Below are 16,515 nucleotides of genomic sequence, written 5' to 3'. Positions count from 1 at the left end.
TGAATCAAAGACACCACATTCCCTAATCCTCTATGCCAGTGACCAGCACTTCCCAGAGACACAGCCTCACTAACAGAGAGTGGCCCAGCTCCTCTGTCCTGGCTGAGGACAATACCACGCTTTGCCTCCCTCTTTGGCTCATGCCCACTGCTCTCATATTAGGTCTTGCTCATACACATGCACACCCTCTCTCCCCATGTGTATCACCATGCTATGGATACAAATGGTAAGTCATATGCATTCCTCTGAGTATTACTGCACTCATAAATACTCTGTACATGCAAATACATAGCTACTGCTAATATTTCCTTGAACCCCTCTCCCTTCCACTTAAGATCTCAACCTTCAAGCCACTAAGAAAATCTCAGCACAGGATAAGGAATGAAGCAATTTTATTTAAAAGATACACTACTTTCACTATATTGGAGTGAGCCATAAAAACCTTAAAGTCAGATTATTAAAAAGTGTTTAATAAGCCAAGAATTTAGAAGCTTCTTCTCAGCCTGGTTGCAGAAGATCTCAATAATTCCTAGCTCAGACTTAAATAAGTGCTGGTAAACCTTGACATTACTACAATGAAAAATCATACACAAAATACAAGTGACAGTCCTGCTTATATAAAGCAGTAATGGGGTGAACCTTCTCTTATTTTGAAGAATTAAACAAGATAACTTAATGAGTATTGATCAACTGTAGTTATTGACAGAAAGATATTATCAAACTACCTGATGAGAACAAAATTTTGCTTTGCAACAGTACTGTTGATGCAATAGATCTATTCAATGTGCTTTTAGAAGACTTGAACTGTATAAAATAAATGTTTTACATATTATGTAAGTTAACCATCAGGTCATGGCTCTTGAAGTCTATAAGTGGGAAATTTTCACTGCGTAGGATCGCACTAGAATTTTTTCCAACTTCATCATATTTTTAATTATAACACATGGAAATCACCTAATCATATTACTTCTGATGAAGTTTTAATATAAAGGAAAGACTGAAAAGTGGTAAATGAGAATAAAAGCAGATCACTTGTATAAAAAGATCTGCACTGCACAGGGAGCTAGAACAGTCAAACACATTCTTCAATACCAATGCTAAAAGGTTCTTTATCTAAAAGAAAATATATGTCATATTAAAAAGAAAGAAATTCCAGATTGTAAGATTATCAGGCAATATTTCAAATAAAAGAAGCAACACTCATGGCAGACACCTGAATATGTGTTGCTCCTGAGTAGCCATTGTGGCTTCTGTGAGTAAAGGTATGATTTAATGAAATAGCAAAACACTTGAGGGTTATAGTGTCTTGATATTGGAGCATCTGCTGTTAGAGTCCAACACTGCTGTCCACACTTTAAGAAAGATATTACAAAAAATCCTAGAGGGTTCAGAAAAGAGGTAGAAAACAAAGAGAAAAGCTGCAAAAATGACTGTAAATATTAAAAATGGTGGTAAAGTTGTGTTCTTCACTTCATCGGTTCACATCTGAATATGGAATCTTGATCATCTGTAGCTTGAATGCCATATTTTGACTAAGTTTCTGTGGTTAATTTGGGGTAAATCTACTACTTACCCTAATGCAATAACTTCGTCTTGGGGTGGTTTAGAAGATCTGAAATTTTTGAGCTTCACCACTACTGACGATATAACTGCAATTTTTCCCCTCTCAATATTCCTGTAAAAAACATAGCAAAAGAGTAAGCCCAAAGTCTAGGTGGAGATAAAAAGTTGTGACATGTCTCCTTAGCTAATAAAGCCATCTACATAATTAGAGCCTGGAATTTGCTGTATTTTATGCACATGTTGAGGAATGAACAACACAGCTATTTCCCCCTTGCCTTCAGAAGCATGTCCATACACAAGACTGTCTCTGTGCAAACATCCCTGGTGTGGGAAAGGACGGCTGGAGAGCTGCAGGCTTGTGCTTGCCTCTGCCACAATGAAGTATAGAGCTAAGAGATGAGAGGTAGAGGCAAGGAAAGGCCTTGAGCAGCACTACCAGCTTGGATTGAGCTACTTGCTGAAATCTGAATCTGGGCATTGCTACCAAGCAGCAGAGGCAAGCCTTTGAACCCATCAGAAAGAAGGTCAAAAGAGCAGATTTTCTCAAATCTGTAGTTATCTACATGGGGAAGCGTACTTTGAAGAATGCACAGTTATTCACTCTAGCAGAAAGATATGATAAGACCCAACACCTGGAAACAGAAGTGAGAATAATTCAGACTAGACATAAGGCTTGTATTTTTAACATTGTGGGTAATTAGGCATTGGGAATTAGCAAGTCAGGACTGCAGTGTATTTTTCATCATGAGAAAATGCTAAGATTGGGTATTTCTCTAAAAGGTATATTCAGCTCAACCATAGCTGTAAGACTAGAAAAAGGAATTAATTCAAAGATGTTCTTTGACTTATGTTATGTGGAAAAGAATGATAATAGAATAGATAATCATAGTATGGCATTTTGCCTTAAAATGTGGATAATTGTGAGTTTGAAAAGAAGGGAAAATGCAAAAGATTTGTGGAAAAGATAGTTCAATTAAGTAGACATAGTGAGAAATTCTAATCTCTGTGTGCACTTCTCTCTCTTTTGTGCAGCTGAGACTCCACCCAGTATATCTGAGCAGACTTGCGCTGGTACTGACCAGATTTATTCAGGAGCTGGAAGATAATACCTCAGCTCAGCTTCCGCTGTGGATCCACTGCACTTCCCTGAGTGACTGCACAAAGTTTCAAGTACGAAAAAACTGTCTGTACTCTCCAGGGCTAGCAATAAAACACAAAATAACTGAGAATGAAAACAGCTAGCTTAGGTAGATGGGAGAGAACTAAACATCTACTTAGACCAGTAAGTTGAAGTTGTGGATGGCTCCACAGTTCAAGGCAATAATTTAACCCATGACTCTGACAAGTCTGTCTGCTCTATTCTCTGCTTGCCCAAGTACTGAAATGCCAGTTCAGCAGATGACCTGAACCACCCATTCCTATTCCCTGTTGACCAAAATCTAAATGATATTTCCAGAAATGTCATATTTTTTGTGTCATTTTCCCCCTTTTCACAGCTCTTGCAAATCTCTCAGACACCTGGAACTCTTGACCAAGGACCAAATCTTTCATCTCCCACAATGGCAATAAATGATCAGAATTTAGGAATAGAAATAGGTTGCAGCTGCCACATATAATGCCACAGATAACAGAGAATGGAAAAAGTCAGCTTTTACTGCTTCCCTAAGAAAAGAAAAATTAACCCTTGACTTGCAGTTCTACAGTCACCTCTTATTTGAAGCATTTTTTCTTCCAGTATTTCCAGGAATAAAAGCCCAGAATTAGAGCCTGCTGTTGCTTGTTGCCAGTTAAACTTCTAGGGGTAGTTTTAGAACTTCTGAAAAAGAAAAGTTCATCTTCCCTGAACCTGTGCATTGCCTAACAATGCCCATAATCATTTGCTCCTCATTTCATCAATTTCTACATTTATTACATTTTTTATCACATGCTAGAAATAGCTAAGATTTTTTTGCATGGTTGCTAGACCCTCTCTAATGTCAGAATGAAGCTGGGTATATAAAGATTTCACAGATTAGGATCACTGCATGGCTAGTACAGTCCTATTTATTTCTAAGATATTGTAGCAGCTGAGATCAGATGAGGTATTTGGGCCAGAAGGTCAAGTTTCACTGGGAAAGAGGATGGCACTGTCTGTTAGGGATCCTAAGCCCAAGCAAACCAGGCAGTATATAACACTGCAAAGTATCCCAAATGTTTTTCATGAGGGACAGAGGTGACGATCAGAAATCTTGGTTCTAACAGAGCTGGCTTTTAAAAACAGACATATTAAATTGTACTGTAGCTCCAAATGTGCATACAGACAAGCTGAAATAATAAATTTCATCAAGACCCTCAAGTGTTGTTAACATCCTTAGTAAGCTTCAGATAACGTTCTGTTTGGAAAATACTCTATCAGTTACATCTGTTCACATGTGAAATAGCAAAAGATGGAAAAATACATTATGTCACATCTCACAAGAACGTTTTTCTGAACCACTGACTTCATCAGCAGTTTGGAGTAGGTTCTTTGAAGAGCCTTCTCTAGCAAGTCCCTCTTTTTCCCAGCTCTGTCTTTTGGGGACTCATGCCCACACACTGCACTTTTTTCAGCCACTGCCAACAATGGCTCCATTCTATGACACAGGAAGGCCACTCACACACTGAAATGGTAACTGTCTGTACAGCATCCTCTGAGGCAACTCAATGAATGTCAGCCTTGTCTTGGGCTCTGCTTCTCATATAATTTCTGTTTTATTTTAATTGTACCTTAGCTACATGTACATAATTCTTTGAAACACCACATTCTAATTCTGGTTTTGGACCCTCTTTCTGGAGCCATGAAGTGGATTTCTCATGTAGACTTGCTCAGCTTGTGAGTCAATTTAACCAAGGAAGCTTCCCAAGCTGTAGAGCCGTGCAGAGAACAGAGCACAACTTGGTGCACTGCAAATCTTCCTAGCACATCTATATTTTTTGTGCACCCTTTGCTCAAATTCCTGATGTACTCAACAGTGTGATAAGGTCTTCACCAAAAAGTGAAGCAGTTTGTGAGATTACAAGCTTGGGTTATGGCATAGAGAGGACGCCATCAGAGAAAAAAGCACTAAGAAAAAAAAGGAAAGCCACAGCTTCCATGAGGAAAGCACAAGCAACCCTCAAACCTTGAAAAAAGTGCAAGAAAATCACTGTCAGTTGCTGTCCCACTTATTTTGGGTGTCAAGGATGGAGCTGGTCTGGGTTCCTCACCCAGAGAAGGGTGAGAAAACTGCGGACCAGTACAGGAGATGCGGCTGCAGAGATTAATTGCTAAGACACAGCAGAAAAAAATAAGTAAAAACGAGCTCATTTGGGAGTCTAAAACACAGGTTTCCTCACTTCAACAAATCTTTTTGTGCCAGAGCACCTAGACAGCAAATTTTATCCTGGAGAAATCTTTCTCCAACTTCTCACTGATTTTTTTTTCTTCTTGCCCTTTTTTCCCAAATAAGAGACCTTATATTCAACAGTATCTTGGTTCATACTGGTGCATATTAAGGATAGACCAGATTCAGTTCAAATTTTTCTTGTTTACAATTTCAGGCTGAGTTCTGCCCTCCAGTCCTGACTCCAATGGGAGTAACACTTGTGTAATTGAATACAGAATGCAACCCTTATGGTTTTGGTCTGACCAGTAACAGAACTTTATGTGTGTTTAATTCATTTTTAGGTTTAGGCATTTTTTCAAATTGGGGCATAAGTTCTGCTCTCATGTGAGGAATGAAAATAATAAAAAAAGGGCAGAAACTTATATTTGGTTTCAGTACAGTCATGCATCCATACATACATCCATATGTAACGTACAGAGAAAGAGAGGAAGGAACGTCTGGAAGATATTATTTTTAGAGGTATATAACCATTAGACATCCTTCCTTATTGTTGAAAAAGTCTTCAAATCAATGCAGTAACAAAACATTCACTTGTTGTTTATTGATGAAGGTGCTCCTGTGCCCAGCTGTAACAGGGTCCTGTTCTGAGGGAGAGAGCCTGCAGCAAACTCCCTCAGCGGCACTGGGAGCAGGATCAGGCCTTGCTGGTTTGAAGGTCACTGCATAATGCATTCATATTTACAGTACTGAGCACAGAATGGTCTTGTTGGTAGACGTTTTGCTTTCCTGTAAGTTTTGTATTGTGAAAATATGACAATATTTAGGGTGGGGTAAAATATACCTGAAGAAAGAAATTAATGTGCTCATAAGGAAGGATATTTTCAGTAAGGAACTTGGCCTACTTAAGTCTGTGCATGGATCAGTAATAACCAACCTCCTCCTGGAATGCTGAATTAATGCCCAAAGCTACAGTAACCCCTAAATTATCAAAGTTTTGCCAGGCCAAGGGAAAGTGGGTACTGTACCAAATCTGAAAACAAAATTGAGGGAGAGACATAGAAAGGGTAGAGATAATGTGCAAAGAGACCTCAGAGACAAACATTAATTTAAAACAAAAACCAAAATAACCCTACTTTGATTTTTACTCAGAAAAACACATCAGAAGGCTTTCACCAGTGCCAGTCTGGAAATGCAAGGAACTGGGAAGTTTTTTGCAAATTATGGTATCAGTATAACAGACAAAATGTTAGGACATTTTACCAGATGGGGATGAGAAGAAATTTCAAAGGTGAGATGATATTTAACCAAGTTATCTGAGAACTGATACGTGAAGCACAGTAATGGTGCTTTGGTTTAAAGCATCCACAGAGCCAGAGAAACAAAATGTGATTAATGAAACATTGATCTTCACTAAAGTTCCTGCAGTGCTAGTTATTGCAAGCTTGGAAATTTATTTTTGTGTCAGGTAAAAAAGTAGAGAATGTAACAAAACATCAGTATCATATGAGAAGAAGATCAAGATTAACTTTTGTACAGCAGTCATGCCCCAAAATCTTTTATAGTTGTTAGATCACATCAATGTGTGTATGGATAACACAGCCAGTTGATACAGTGTGACTGGATTTTCAACAGACTTTCAACAAAATCCCTCACCAAAGACTCTTAGAGAAACAAAAACTTGAAGATTAGTCATGGGCTAAATGGAAGGTATTCCTCAGGATTAGCAACTGGTGAAAAGGAGGGAAACAAAGGGAAACAGTAAGTGGTCAGTTTTCACAGAGAAGGACAGCTACTGACAGAATTCCACTGGAGAGCTCACTTGGGATTCTGCTGTTCAATGTATTCATAAATTATCTGGAAAATGTTAAGTAGCAAGTTATCACTTCACAGTTTATGAGAATGTTCAGGAATAAATCTATGATGCAAAGTGTTATGGAAATGACTCAACAATAAAAATAACAGATGGAATAAAGGGTAAAAACTTGGAGGTAAACAGCCTTAATATATACAGGAGGAGATATTCTCATCTCAGGAGATTTTAGATGACTGTGAGACTATTGGCAGTGCCAGAACAATGTTATAGACAACAAAAGGCAAGGAGGGAGTTACCAGAAGAAAAATAAAAGAAAGAAAATAAAACTGTGCTTGTGTATAAGTCTCTGGTACATGCATAACCAGAGCTCCATGTGCAGCTGGGGTGAACACCATTAAGGAACACCAAAAGGTTTCTGAGAGAGAAAGACTAACATAACTTTGAGAGTCTCAAATATGTCTTTTGTGCAACTGCTGATAACTCCACAGCCTGCAAACTGAGCCTGTTGTAAAGCCACCCATCTTATACTTCCTGTAGAGATTCTGAGCAGCACAGCCAACATGATATGCTCAGGATGTATCTGTTCCCATGAGGAATAACCATCAAGTGTGTGCTCTATCAACCAATCCTTTCTGGGAAGAGCTGGCTTTACTATGTATGTGTTGTATGGGTGGTTTGTGTAGGCAGAGCTATGCTTTGTTGAGCAGTGTGTAACTACACACTGCTGTCCAGGAAAATTATACTGTCATCATGGTGATCCTGCCAAGTTCCTAGGGGGATTCCCTTGCATCTCCTCATGCTTCCAGGACATCCTTATGGTTCCATGTCAGGAAAATTTAAACAGTGGCTGCAGTGGACTCGCTACGATCTGTTTGCTCATGACAGGAACTGCGAAAAGGCTTTTCTGCAGCAGATGCTGTCCAGTTTTACAGAATTGAATTCTACATCTTCCTACATGTATGTGAGCACGTCCAGCTAGGAGTGGTCACACAGCACACATGTGTGTTGACACCCCTACATGGCTGATAGAGACGTTTGATACCAGATAGATTTATAGTTGTCTAATTGTGAAAATCATACCATGTGCAGTAAATCCTTTTGCTAAGTCAGATTAAAGGTGCTGTTACTCATGGCAATGTAATACTATCTATAATTTCTGTGTTAAACTTGACATTATAAATCCTTTAATCTGAGTATTTAAATGCTGTTCTATGGCTCATTTTTCAAACGGCATTCCAGTTAACACATTTACTGCTAATGAACCACTAACTTGTTCTTTCTTTCTTGGATAAATGCTGTTGACCAACATTATTATTTGCTCGTCAAATAATTTTTTTTTTGCTTTTTAATTTAATTGCTTCAATAAAAATATACACCAATAATGCATTTTTAATTACACTTCCCAGGTGACCTATGCAAGAAGAGGTTTTATAATGAAGCCACAATAATTAGCCTGTCACAGTCCAGTTTGGGGCTATTGTGTAGTTGTCCTTTCCATGGTTCACCTTAGCCTGACTGGAATTCTAAAAGCCTTATATATTATCTCCCATAACACTTAGAAAGGTATTAAAAATGTGCTCAGTACTGGCAGGAGCAGGCTTTCTAATTATTGTCAACCATTTCCAGTATGACGTGGTAGATTCCCTTGAGAACTGAAACAACAGCCCACTCCAGGATTTGTAATAGGCCCTAGAGCCTAAGTAGTTGTAGACAGAGCTGTTTCCCTCAGGATAGATAATTGGTTTACATAGCAGCTCCACATCTGAACTAAAACTGTTTTTTCCTATTGTCATTTTCCTGTTAAATATACATAACTATTTGGGGGTATTAAATACAATGTGGCTGACTACTTAATAGTAGAATAATTTGCATGAGCTGCTTTACCTGGGATGCTAATAACTGTTATCACCCTACATTTCCATGCATAAATGATAAATATTATTAAGGTGAAATTCTGTAGTCCTTAATCAAGAACACCTTTCACTAAAGCCACTGGGAGTTTTGCTCAATTAAATATTGCAAAACATATCTCTCAGTTTGTTGAAAGTAAGATATCATCATTAAGATATTCTACCTAATGTTTTTATTGGTCAGCTTATTAAATGAGTATTAATGTTATGTACAAGTATAACCAACACTGTAGGGTGCTGATCTCTTATCATCAGTTTATTAACCACTTTTATGAAATGCTCTATTAGCAGAATTAATGGTTAAGAGACAAATATGTTTACTGTCAGTGGGAGTAAACTGATTCTAGCCACTAATATCCTGAGTTGCTATAAAGAGAAGAGAGACAGTGAGCTTATTTTTAAAATACATTTTACTTTAAGCTTGCAAATCTAGGAGCAGTATGTACAAAACAATTGTAAAAGAAATCAAGGCATTTCAATAGTCATGGTCTCTTCCTTTAACAAAGGATGTCTTACTATTTCATGTAAGGAAGAAAACAATTGTAGATCATTTGAATAAAACTTATCTGCTCACCACTTTTCAAGGAACATAAAATCCTGAGTCTGCAAGTATGAAGTACTTCAGAAATTCAGGATGTTCAGAAATCACAGGATTACATCCTAATCCTTGTGGTTAAATGTGATACCCAGCTGTGCAATGCAGTTAGAGATTTCATGTCTTTGACACTAAAAGTGGTCATGTTGGAGTTGAAGGACCTTAACCACAAGATTCATCCTGCATTTCCTATTTGTCCCTTCATTTCAGTCAGTGTCCTAGGTGCATAAAAATTATTATTGTGCCTGTAGCTTTTTATCTGATGTACACAAGAACTTAAAATACCACATATATTTCTAGTGTCCATCATTCAGCACCAGCTCAAAAATCACATGGATGTTATGATTTCAAAAGCACTGCTTTGTCACTCTTTTTGTCTGATATTAAAATGTTGTTGCTAGACATTTTCTGTCCTTGAAAGGAAAAATTTCAGAAAAAGAAACAGTAGGAAATCAATTCACAAGAGTGGTCAAAATGTGATACCCTGAAGTTTACAATTCTTTGTAGCAATACCTAGGGATATTTCGTCTCATAAGAGGTACAGGTCTGACCCTGCACACCATGACCATTGCCATTGATTTCAGTGTATAGAGCCAGTGGCTCCAATTCGACAAAATACTCAAGTCCTTGTAAAAAGCTACTAAAGCATAGCAAAACCATTAAGCATGGGCTTAGCTTTAAATTTATGCTTAAGTTAAATGGGAGGCAAAAGGATCTAAGTCTGCATTTACCTACTACCAAGAAGTTCTTGTGCCTGAAACAAAGCACTGCATTGTGCTGGGAGAGGCAGCTCCTCTCCACCAAGACTGGTGTGGCTTGTTCCGGAGAGACAGCTGTCAAACCTAAGTATTTTAATGAACAGTAAGCAATATTCTTAAAACAAATCTTAGACTAAAACCAATATGCCTAACATGCACAAATATGACATGGCATATCTTTTGTGTGTAAGAAGACTGAATTTCTTAGAGAAGGAGAAAGGATGAGTAAAAAAATCAGTCGTGTGAGTTGTCAAATATAACCTTTTGGCATTCTAATAAACTGTTGCTTGGATAGAAATATCAAGCTATTACTAATGGCTATTAATGTGTACATGCTTCATGTAATTTTATAGTATCTTATTTTAATATCTGTAATTGTAATGAATTGCAATTTAGGAAGGAAACAATTTTCATTTACTTTATATAACATAATTATGGACCAAATTAACCCCACACTAGTCTTAATTACATTTAGTTTCATTTGGCTGATCAAGCAATTAATGTGCCACTGTATTTTGGAAGTAAAAACCAAGTTGTTATAGTCTGTCTTCAAAAAACATGTACTCATCTCAAATGTAGCCACTGTGTAAAACTGTCCTTTGGAATATTTTTTTTCCTTGGTTTACTGTACATTCGTATGTTGCAGCACAAGAATGTGAGTATAATGAGGCCCTTCTGCACCTGGGGTCCTGTTATACTATGCTGCTTAATAATCTTCTCTTCATGGCACCCTTTATCTTCTGTTCTCAGATTGTACTGGTACTTTTCTCTTTTAATTGGGAACTAATTTTAATTTTGCCATTAGACACGATAAAAAAGCCCACATATAAACTTGTGATTTCCTCAAGCCTCTGTACTGTCACTCAGCCTTTTTTTTGAAGTCAGGGCTGGAACTAGCTCTTTTTGCTCTTCTGGCTAAAGAATAGCAGAGGGAGAATATTTTTAAAAGCCAAGACAAGAAAACCCATAAAATATTGAGCTGCATACTGATGTTCATATTCGGGTTTTCCTCAGCACTCCAGTGAAATCAATGCCAGCAGAATGCAGCATGAAAACAATGTAATGGCTTGAGGATCTGACCCATTAACATTTAGTACTATCTATCAGTGTGTCTAATCCTTTTCAACTAATTGAGAGAGAAAACAGCCTTTTGCAATATAGGTATGTTGTGAATCTAATTGGGGTAGTACAAGGTAATTTAAGCACAGTTCATAAGCAGGGACATTCTCGCAACAACATAGGCACTGTATTATCTATTTATGAGGATTTGGAGGTGCTTTCAGAAATCAAGCGACTTATGTCATAGCAATAGCTTTATGTTATTTTCAAAATTCGAAAAAGAAACTACTATTCCCATGACCTTCACATTTCTCAATGGAACAAAGCAGTGCATTTAATAAAACAGTATTTTATGCTGTTTTTTAGAGATAATTTGTGTAGTTTGGTGACTTAGACAGAGGTAATTTTCAGCAGCTTTCTTCCATTTAGAGGGTGGACGAAGCACCAGTCTACACAGGACCATACCATTTGCCTTGAGAGTGCATGGTGTTCTACTGGGATGAAGTCTTTGCTGGACCTCAGGAAAATCTGGGTCTTAATGTACTCTTCAGCTACTTCAGTCAAACTCTAGCACTTTTTTAACTGAAGCAATTCAAAGTCATTTTTAAAGCTTTTTTTAGTGTCCTTAACAGCAATTCTGAGAAAGCAATGGCTTTACAGTTCCTTTTGCTCCAGATAATGCTCAAAGCTAAATTTCTCTCCCTGAAGAACATTAGTCAAACTGACTTTGTAGGGTTCTTTACATGACTAAAATGAATTGGATTTGACCTTTCATTTTTGACTGGTCTGGATGACAATCATCAAGAATATCATATTATATTCATGTCAAAAGCTAAAAGATATTCCCCCCACCTCACTCTTAGCAGTAGGAAAGACAACTCTCTTTATTTTTTCCCCTATGTGTCCACTGTAAATTCTCACCTTAATGGTTGTAAAGAGCCAGTGAAAATTTGGACACAAGGAATGTCGAAGCATCTGTAGCCATGCTTTTCATCAAGATTTTCCTGCATTTTCTCTATTGGAACTGGCCCATCAGTCGCTGCTTCTACTCAACAGTGCGCCCAAAGCTGCTCCCAGCTGATGTGGGTCACCTCCTGCCCAGGCAGGGTAACAGGCTGCACATATCACAGCTTGCAGCAGTTTGTCCTGCTCATGCAAATAGTCTAACCAGGGTCACCTCATTGGTGCTTAGCTGATAAAGCTCAAAGGCCGATGTAGACAATGCTTAACAAATGATAAAAGTAAATCTGGCATAAAGTCACTCAAGACTTCTCAACTGTAGGAGAAACCAATTTCTCCAAGATAGAGATAAACTCTGTATCAATTGGATGGCACAGTAGATTTTTGAGAATCAGGGGTCAGAGTGAAGTATATCCTCCTGCATGTTGATTTGGGTCAGATCATGTGGAGTGTGGATCATGATCAAGTGAAGGTGGAGAAGTCTAGTCATACAGGAATAGCCTGATCAATTGGGATAAACTCAAAAGGAATTTTACTGTTGCTTTCACCAGTATGGGAATTTTACTCGCACACGAAGCTTCATGCAGTTAGAAACAGATGTTAAAGATGGAATTGATTATACCTAGTTTTTCCCTAAATTCTCTCTAGCAATATTTCAAAAGAAGGCAGCATTTCCTAATGCTGCTATATACTAAATTTAAGGGGAATTTATATGGCAAAGGGATACAATCTGAGGTCTAAGCACACTCATTATCAGAGAAAAACACAGTAAAATGAATTGCAATTGCTGTCATATATTTTTTCTATGAAAAAAAATGTACTGACTACTGCGAAAAGAGGATATCTTTTCATTTCTAATGCAAACAGCCGAATCACTGTCCCATACCTCTTACTGAAACAAGCAGTCCAGATGTGGAAATATACAGGATTTTTAGCTGCATTTTTGAGCTGGTTAAAAAACTTTGGCATGTTTACAGTGATTTTATTTTCAAAGCACTACTCTGTAGTTTTTAAGTTATTATTTGCAATGAAGCACACTCTTGGCACTTCCTGCAAAATCTGTTGGACACAGACATCATTTCTGAGGAGGAAAGAACAGAGTGGCAGGTGAACAGTCCAAGTGCAATCTAGCCTTGAGCGTCAAAATGGGGTTATGGCTCCACATGGCAGACTGAATATGACTCCCCAGTTGTTCCCCAGCATGTAGAACATACATCAATAACTACTCAAACTTCTAATAAACCAATCCAGCTTTCTTGGTAACAACTGATGAACCTGCAATACCCCTCCTGCACTACCACCACCTGGAGTGATGGCAGTGGGAATGCCACAATGCCACACTGTTTTCAGGCTCTCTTTGCTATCCAGAGCTATCAGGGAAATGACACTTAGGGATTGGATTGACTCCTCCGTATCGTACCAAAAAACCCCACCAGAGGTAATAAAGGAGAAAAACTAACAGAGAACAATAAAGCCATTCAGAAAAATTGCTGTTAACATCCTAAAAAAGATAGCACAATCAAATTCTGATTTAGAACTAGATTTAGACTCCTAATATTCTTCCAAGCTAGAAAAGATCTTTAGGTCTGTTAGGGAAAACTAACATGTTGTCAACTACCTTCTCTTATTTGCAAAATGTCATTCTAATACAGTCTCCTACTGTTTATCTCAGAGAAGATTGAAGAGCATACTACATAGTATTAAACTCCAACTGACAAAGCAATGATTACATACATTTAATTTTGCATTATTCCTGATTTTTTTAAAATTCTAGTTTTAGTTTACACATTGTACATCATACATTTGTTCATTAGTTTGCAGAAGTCAGTCATTCAGTTTGATTCCTCCAGTCAGTCGTTGGTGAAAATTATCCAATGTTCTACTCTATTTCACACTCAAAGCACTTCCATTATGGTTGGATAATGGTTGTACCATCAATAAAGAGTATGAATCCAGTTATGTGGAGACCTCGGCTTAACCTTTCCATATGCTATTGATATTTATAGAGCTTCTGACATAATCAATTAGTCTGAAAACTGGCACTCGTGGAAGGTAAACCCATATAAAGGAACCATTGCATCTGCATTTTCATTAACCTTTCAGATAAGTACATAGAAAATAAAGACAAATATATACCATATGTAATGAACACTAATCCCCCAAATTTTCTAATGATATTGCAGATCAAGAACAAACTTGTTTAGTGCTATTGTGGTTGCTTAGTTCTGCAGCTGCTTTCATGAGTGTTTTAATCTTCAGAGAGACATCTAGAAACACTGAAAGTGAATGAGATTAGCTGATTCTTGTATGATACTCGTCTGAAACTAGTGCTGAATTTAAAGTCAGATGCAAATCCCAGTTTCATACGGTAGCAAATCATATTTGAAGTCAGTTGCTGAGAGCTGACATAGGGTAGACATGATCTAGGAAATATTAGACACACTACATACAAGTTTCAGGGGAATATGTAAGCAAGCCAGTTTTGATGTCTGGTGATATCTGGCCCTGGAAGAGGAGATGGAACAACTGAGCTGGCCTTATTGTGGTTCATGAGAATTTGTACTCCCTTTCCACTGACACACTGCAGAAGTACACTTTTGCTTTGTTCGAAGACTTACTCTGTTCAACACCTGATTTTTGTACTCTCTTGATGGTTCAGAACACAAATCATGATATTTTAGTCCTTTTCTAGAATAAAGATTTAGTCATAATGGAAATATTTTCATCTTGAGAGAACAAGCTGTATCTAATTATTAATTAAAACATTATTACAGTAGATTAGTTTTCCGGGTCTGTATGTTTCACTCTATTAATGCAAGTCAGAAGGAAGACATTTCTGAAGAAATGAGTAGAAGAGTTGAAAAGGAAAGCAAGTCCTTGGTGTTTTCACTGTTAAATCCACAGGACAGGTTCTGGGTACCTTAGTAATGACAGCCATGCCTGGTTGGGCTAGCCTTGAAAGCAATCAGAAGGATTGCTCCCTCAAATAATGAAAATTCTTCCAAACTTCAAGAAGAGTGTGGGAGGTACAGCAGAAGAGAAATACAGAGGTGTCTAGGCAGGCTAGAGGAAAGGACCATATGAGAAGCTACGACCATATTGACCTTTTGGGATTTACAGCTGGATCCACTTATAGCAACCAGTGAGGTTACCATTCACTGTTGAATGCTCACAGTGCTCACCTCTTTTTGGACCCAAGCCATGTGAATTACTTAGGGAGACTTAGACAGATGGGGTGAGGTTCCCCCTGCTGCAGCTGAAAAAGAAAATTCACAGAGACTTCAAAGGGGGCAGATTTTCCTCAGTCATCAAAGGATGTTGGGTCCTTCATAATAATACCTTTACATATGCATAAGTACTGGATAAAGAAAAATGGAATAGATTATATATAAGGAAGAAAATGTCCTTGGAATCTGGTTATTTAGTACAAATTGTTTGGTATGAGTGGGATGTTTGCAACAGCAATCACTTTGGTTGCAGGACTACATGGCAAGACATTCTGGTGAAAGGAGTGAAATTCGTTCATTAATTAAATAGATATATGGCTTTTATATTTGAATAGCAGGGCTGGAAAATGTAGTGGATGGAAGGCTTTTTAACTCATAAGATGGTGTTGTAGAAATGAAGGCCTTGTAACCTTATTTTAGCAGTCTGATGGGTTTTTGTTTCAAATCCCATCTTATGCATTTAGCGCAGCTCTAGCCTTTTATTAAAATGGGAAAATATATTGTTTATAAAGGGTACTCTTGACAAATAGTAACCAAAGGAAGGTGCAAAAAATGTATTGTTTCCATAATCAGAGATACACTGTAAAACAGAATAAAGTGATACAGAGTGCCATTGTTTGTTGTTGTTATCTGTCTGTGCCCAGTGGCAAGAAGGTCTAAATGAATTACAAAGAAATTTTTAATAAAAGAAAAAAAAAAAGTAATGGGCTCCATAACCTGGAAGAACTTTGAATAAAAAATGTCCCCTGAAACCAAAAGTCCCCTTAAAATCTCCACATTTTCTCACCCTTTTCTGGGTTTTTTCTTTCCCCTGCTCTTACTTAAAAGCCTCTGGGTGATTTGTCCTATTCCCTGCCCAATAACAGCCAAACCATTGTTTTAGGGAAGATATTTTTAATGTTGTATATTTTAGGGTTTTTGTTGTTTTTATTTCTTTTCCTTGGAAATTTCATCCACACAGTGCAGAAAATGTGAACATAAGCAGCTGCAATATGAGATGAACTCTGAACACCAAATAGGTAGGCCCTAGAGGGGAGGAACTGAAATATGAGCTGCTTATTCTTGGAGCCCTTTAAACCCTCCAATCTGTTTTAAATTATTTTGGTGCCTCTATTTAAAGGTTAAATTTTTGTTGTTGTTGTGAGCCATAGTTTAGTAATACAAAACCTGGGCAACATCAGCATAGAGTCAATTCAGAGATTACACACCCAGGGTCTTTCCTGATCCTGCCTAAAGTGAAGCAGCATGTTTATACTTAGCAACACATTTTGACATGAATGAACTTT

General features: G+C 37.6%; 1 long non-coding RNA gene across 1 annotated transcript in view; it reads right to left on the bottom strand.

Annotated features, from left to right (window-relative positions):
• LOC115948151 overlaps positions 1-16,515 on the bottom strand; it is a 127,176-nt gene that overhangs the window by 39,459 nt on the left and 71,202 nt on the right. Inside the window, exon 2 of the long non-coding RNA XR_004082005.1 lies at positions 1,574-1,675. This is a non-coding gene — a long non-coding RNA (uncharacterized LOC115948151). The remainder of the gene's footprint in view (positions 1-1,573; positions 1,676-16,515) is intronic.

This window comes from Geospiza fortis, unplaced genomic scaffold, assembly GCF_000277835.1.
Source record: "Geospiza fortis unplaced genomic scaffold, GeoFor_1.0 scaffold112, whole genome shotgun sequence".
Classification (NCBI taxonomy): Eukaryota; Metazoa; Chordata; class Aves; order Passeriformes; family Thraupidae; genus Geospiza; species Geospiza fortis.
The sequence above is the reverse complement of the archived record's forward strand: the minus strand, read 5'-3'. Positions and strand labels throughout refer to the sequence as shown.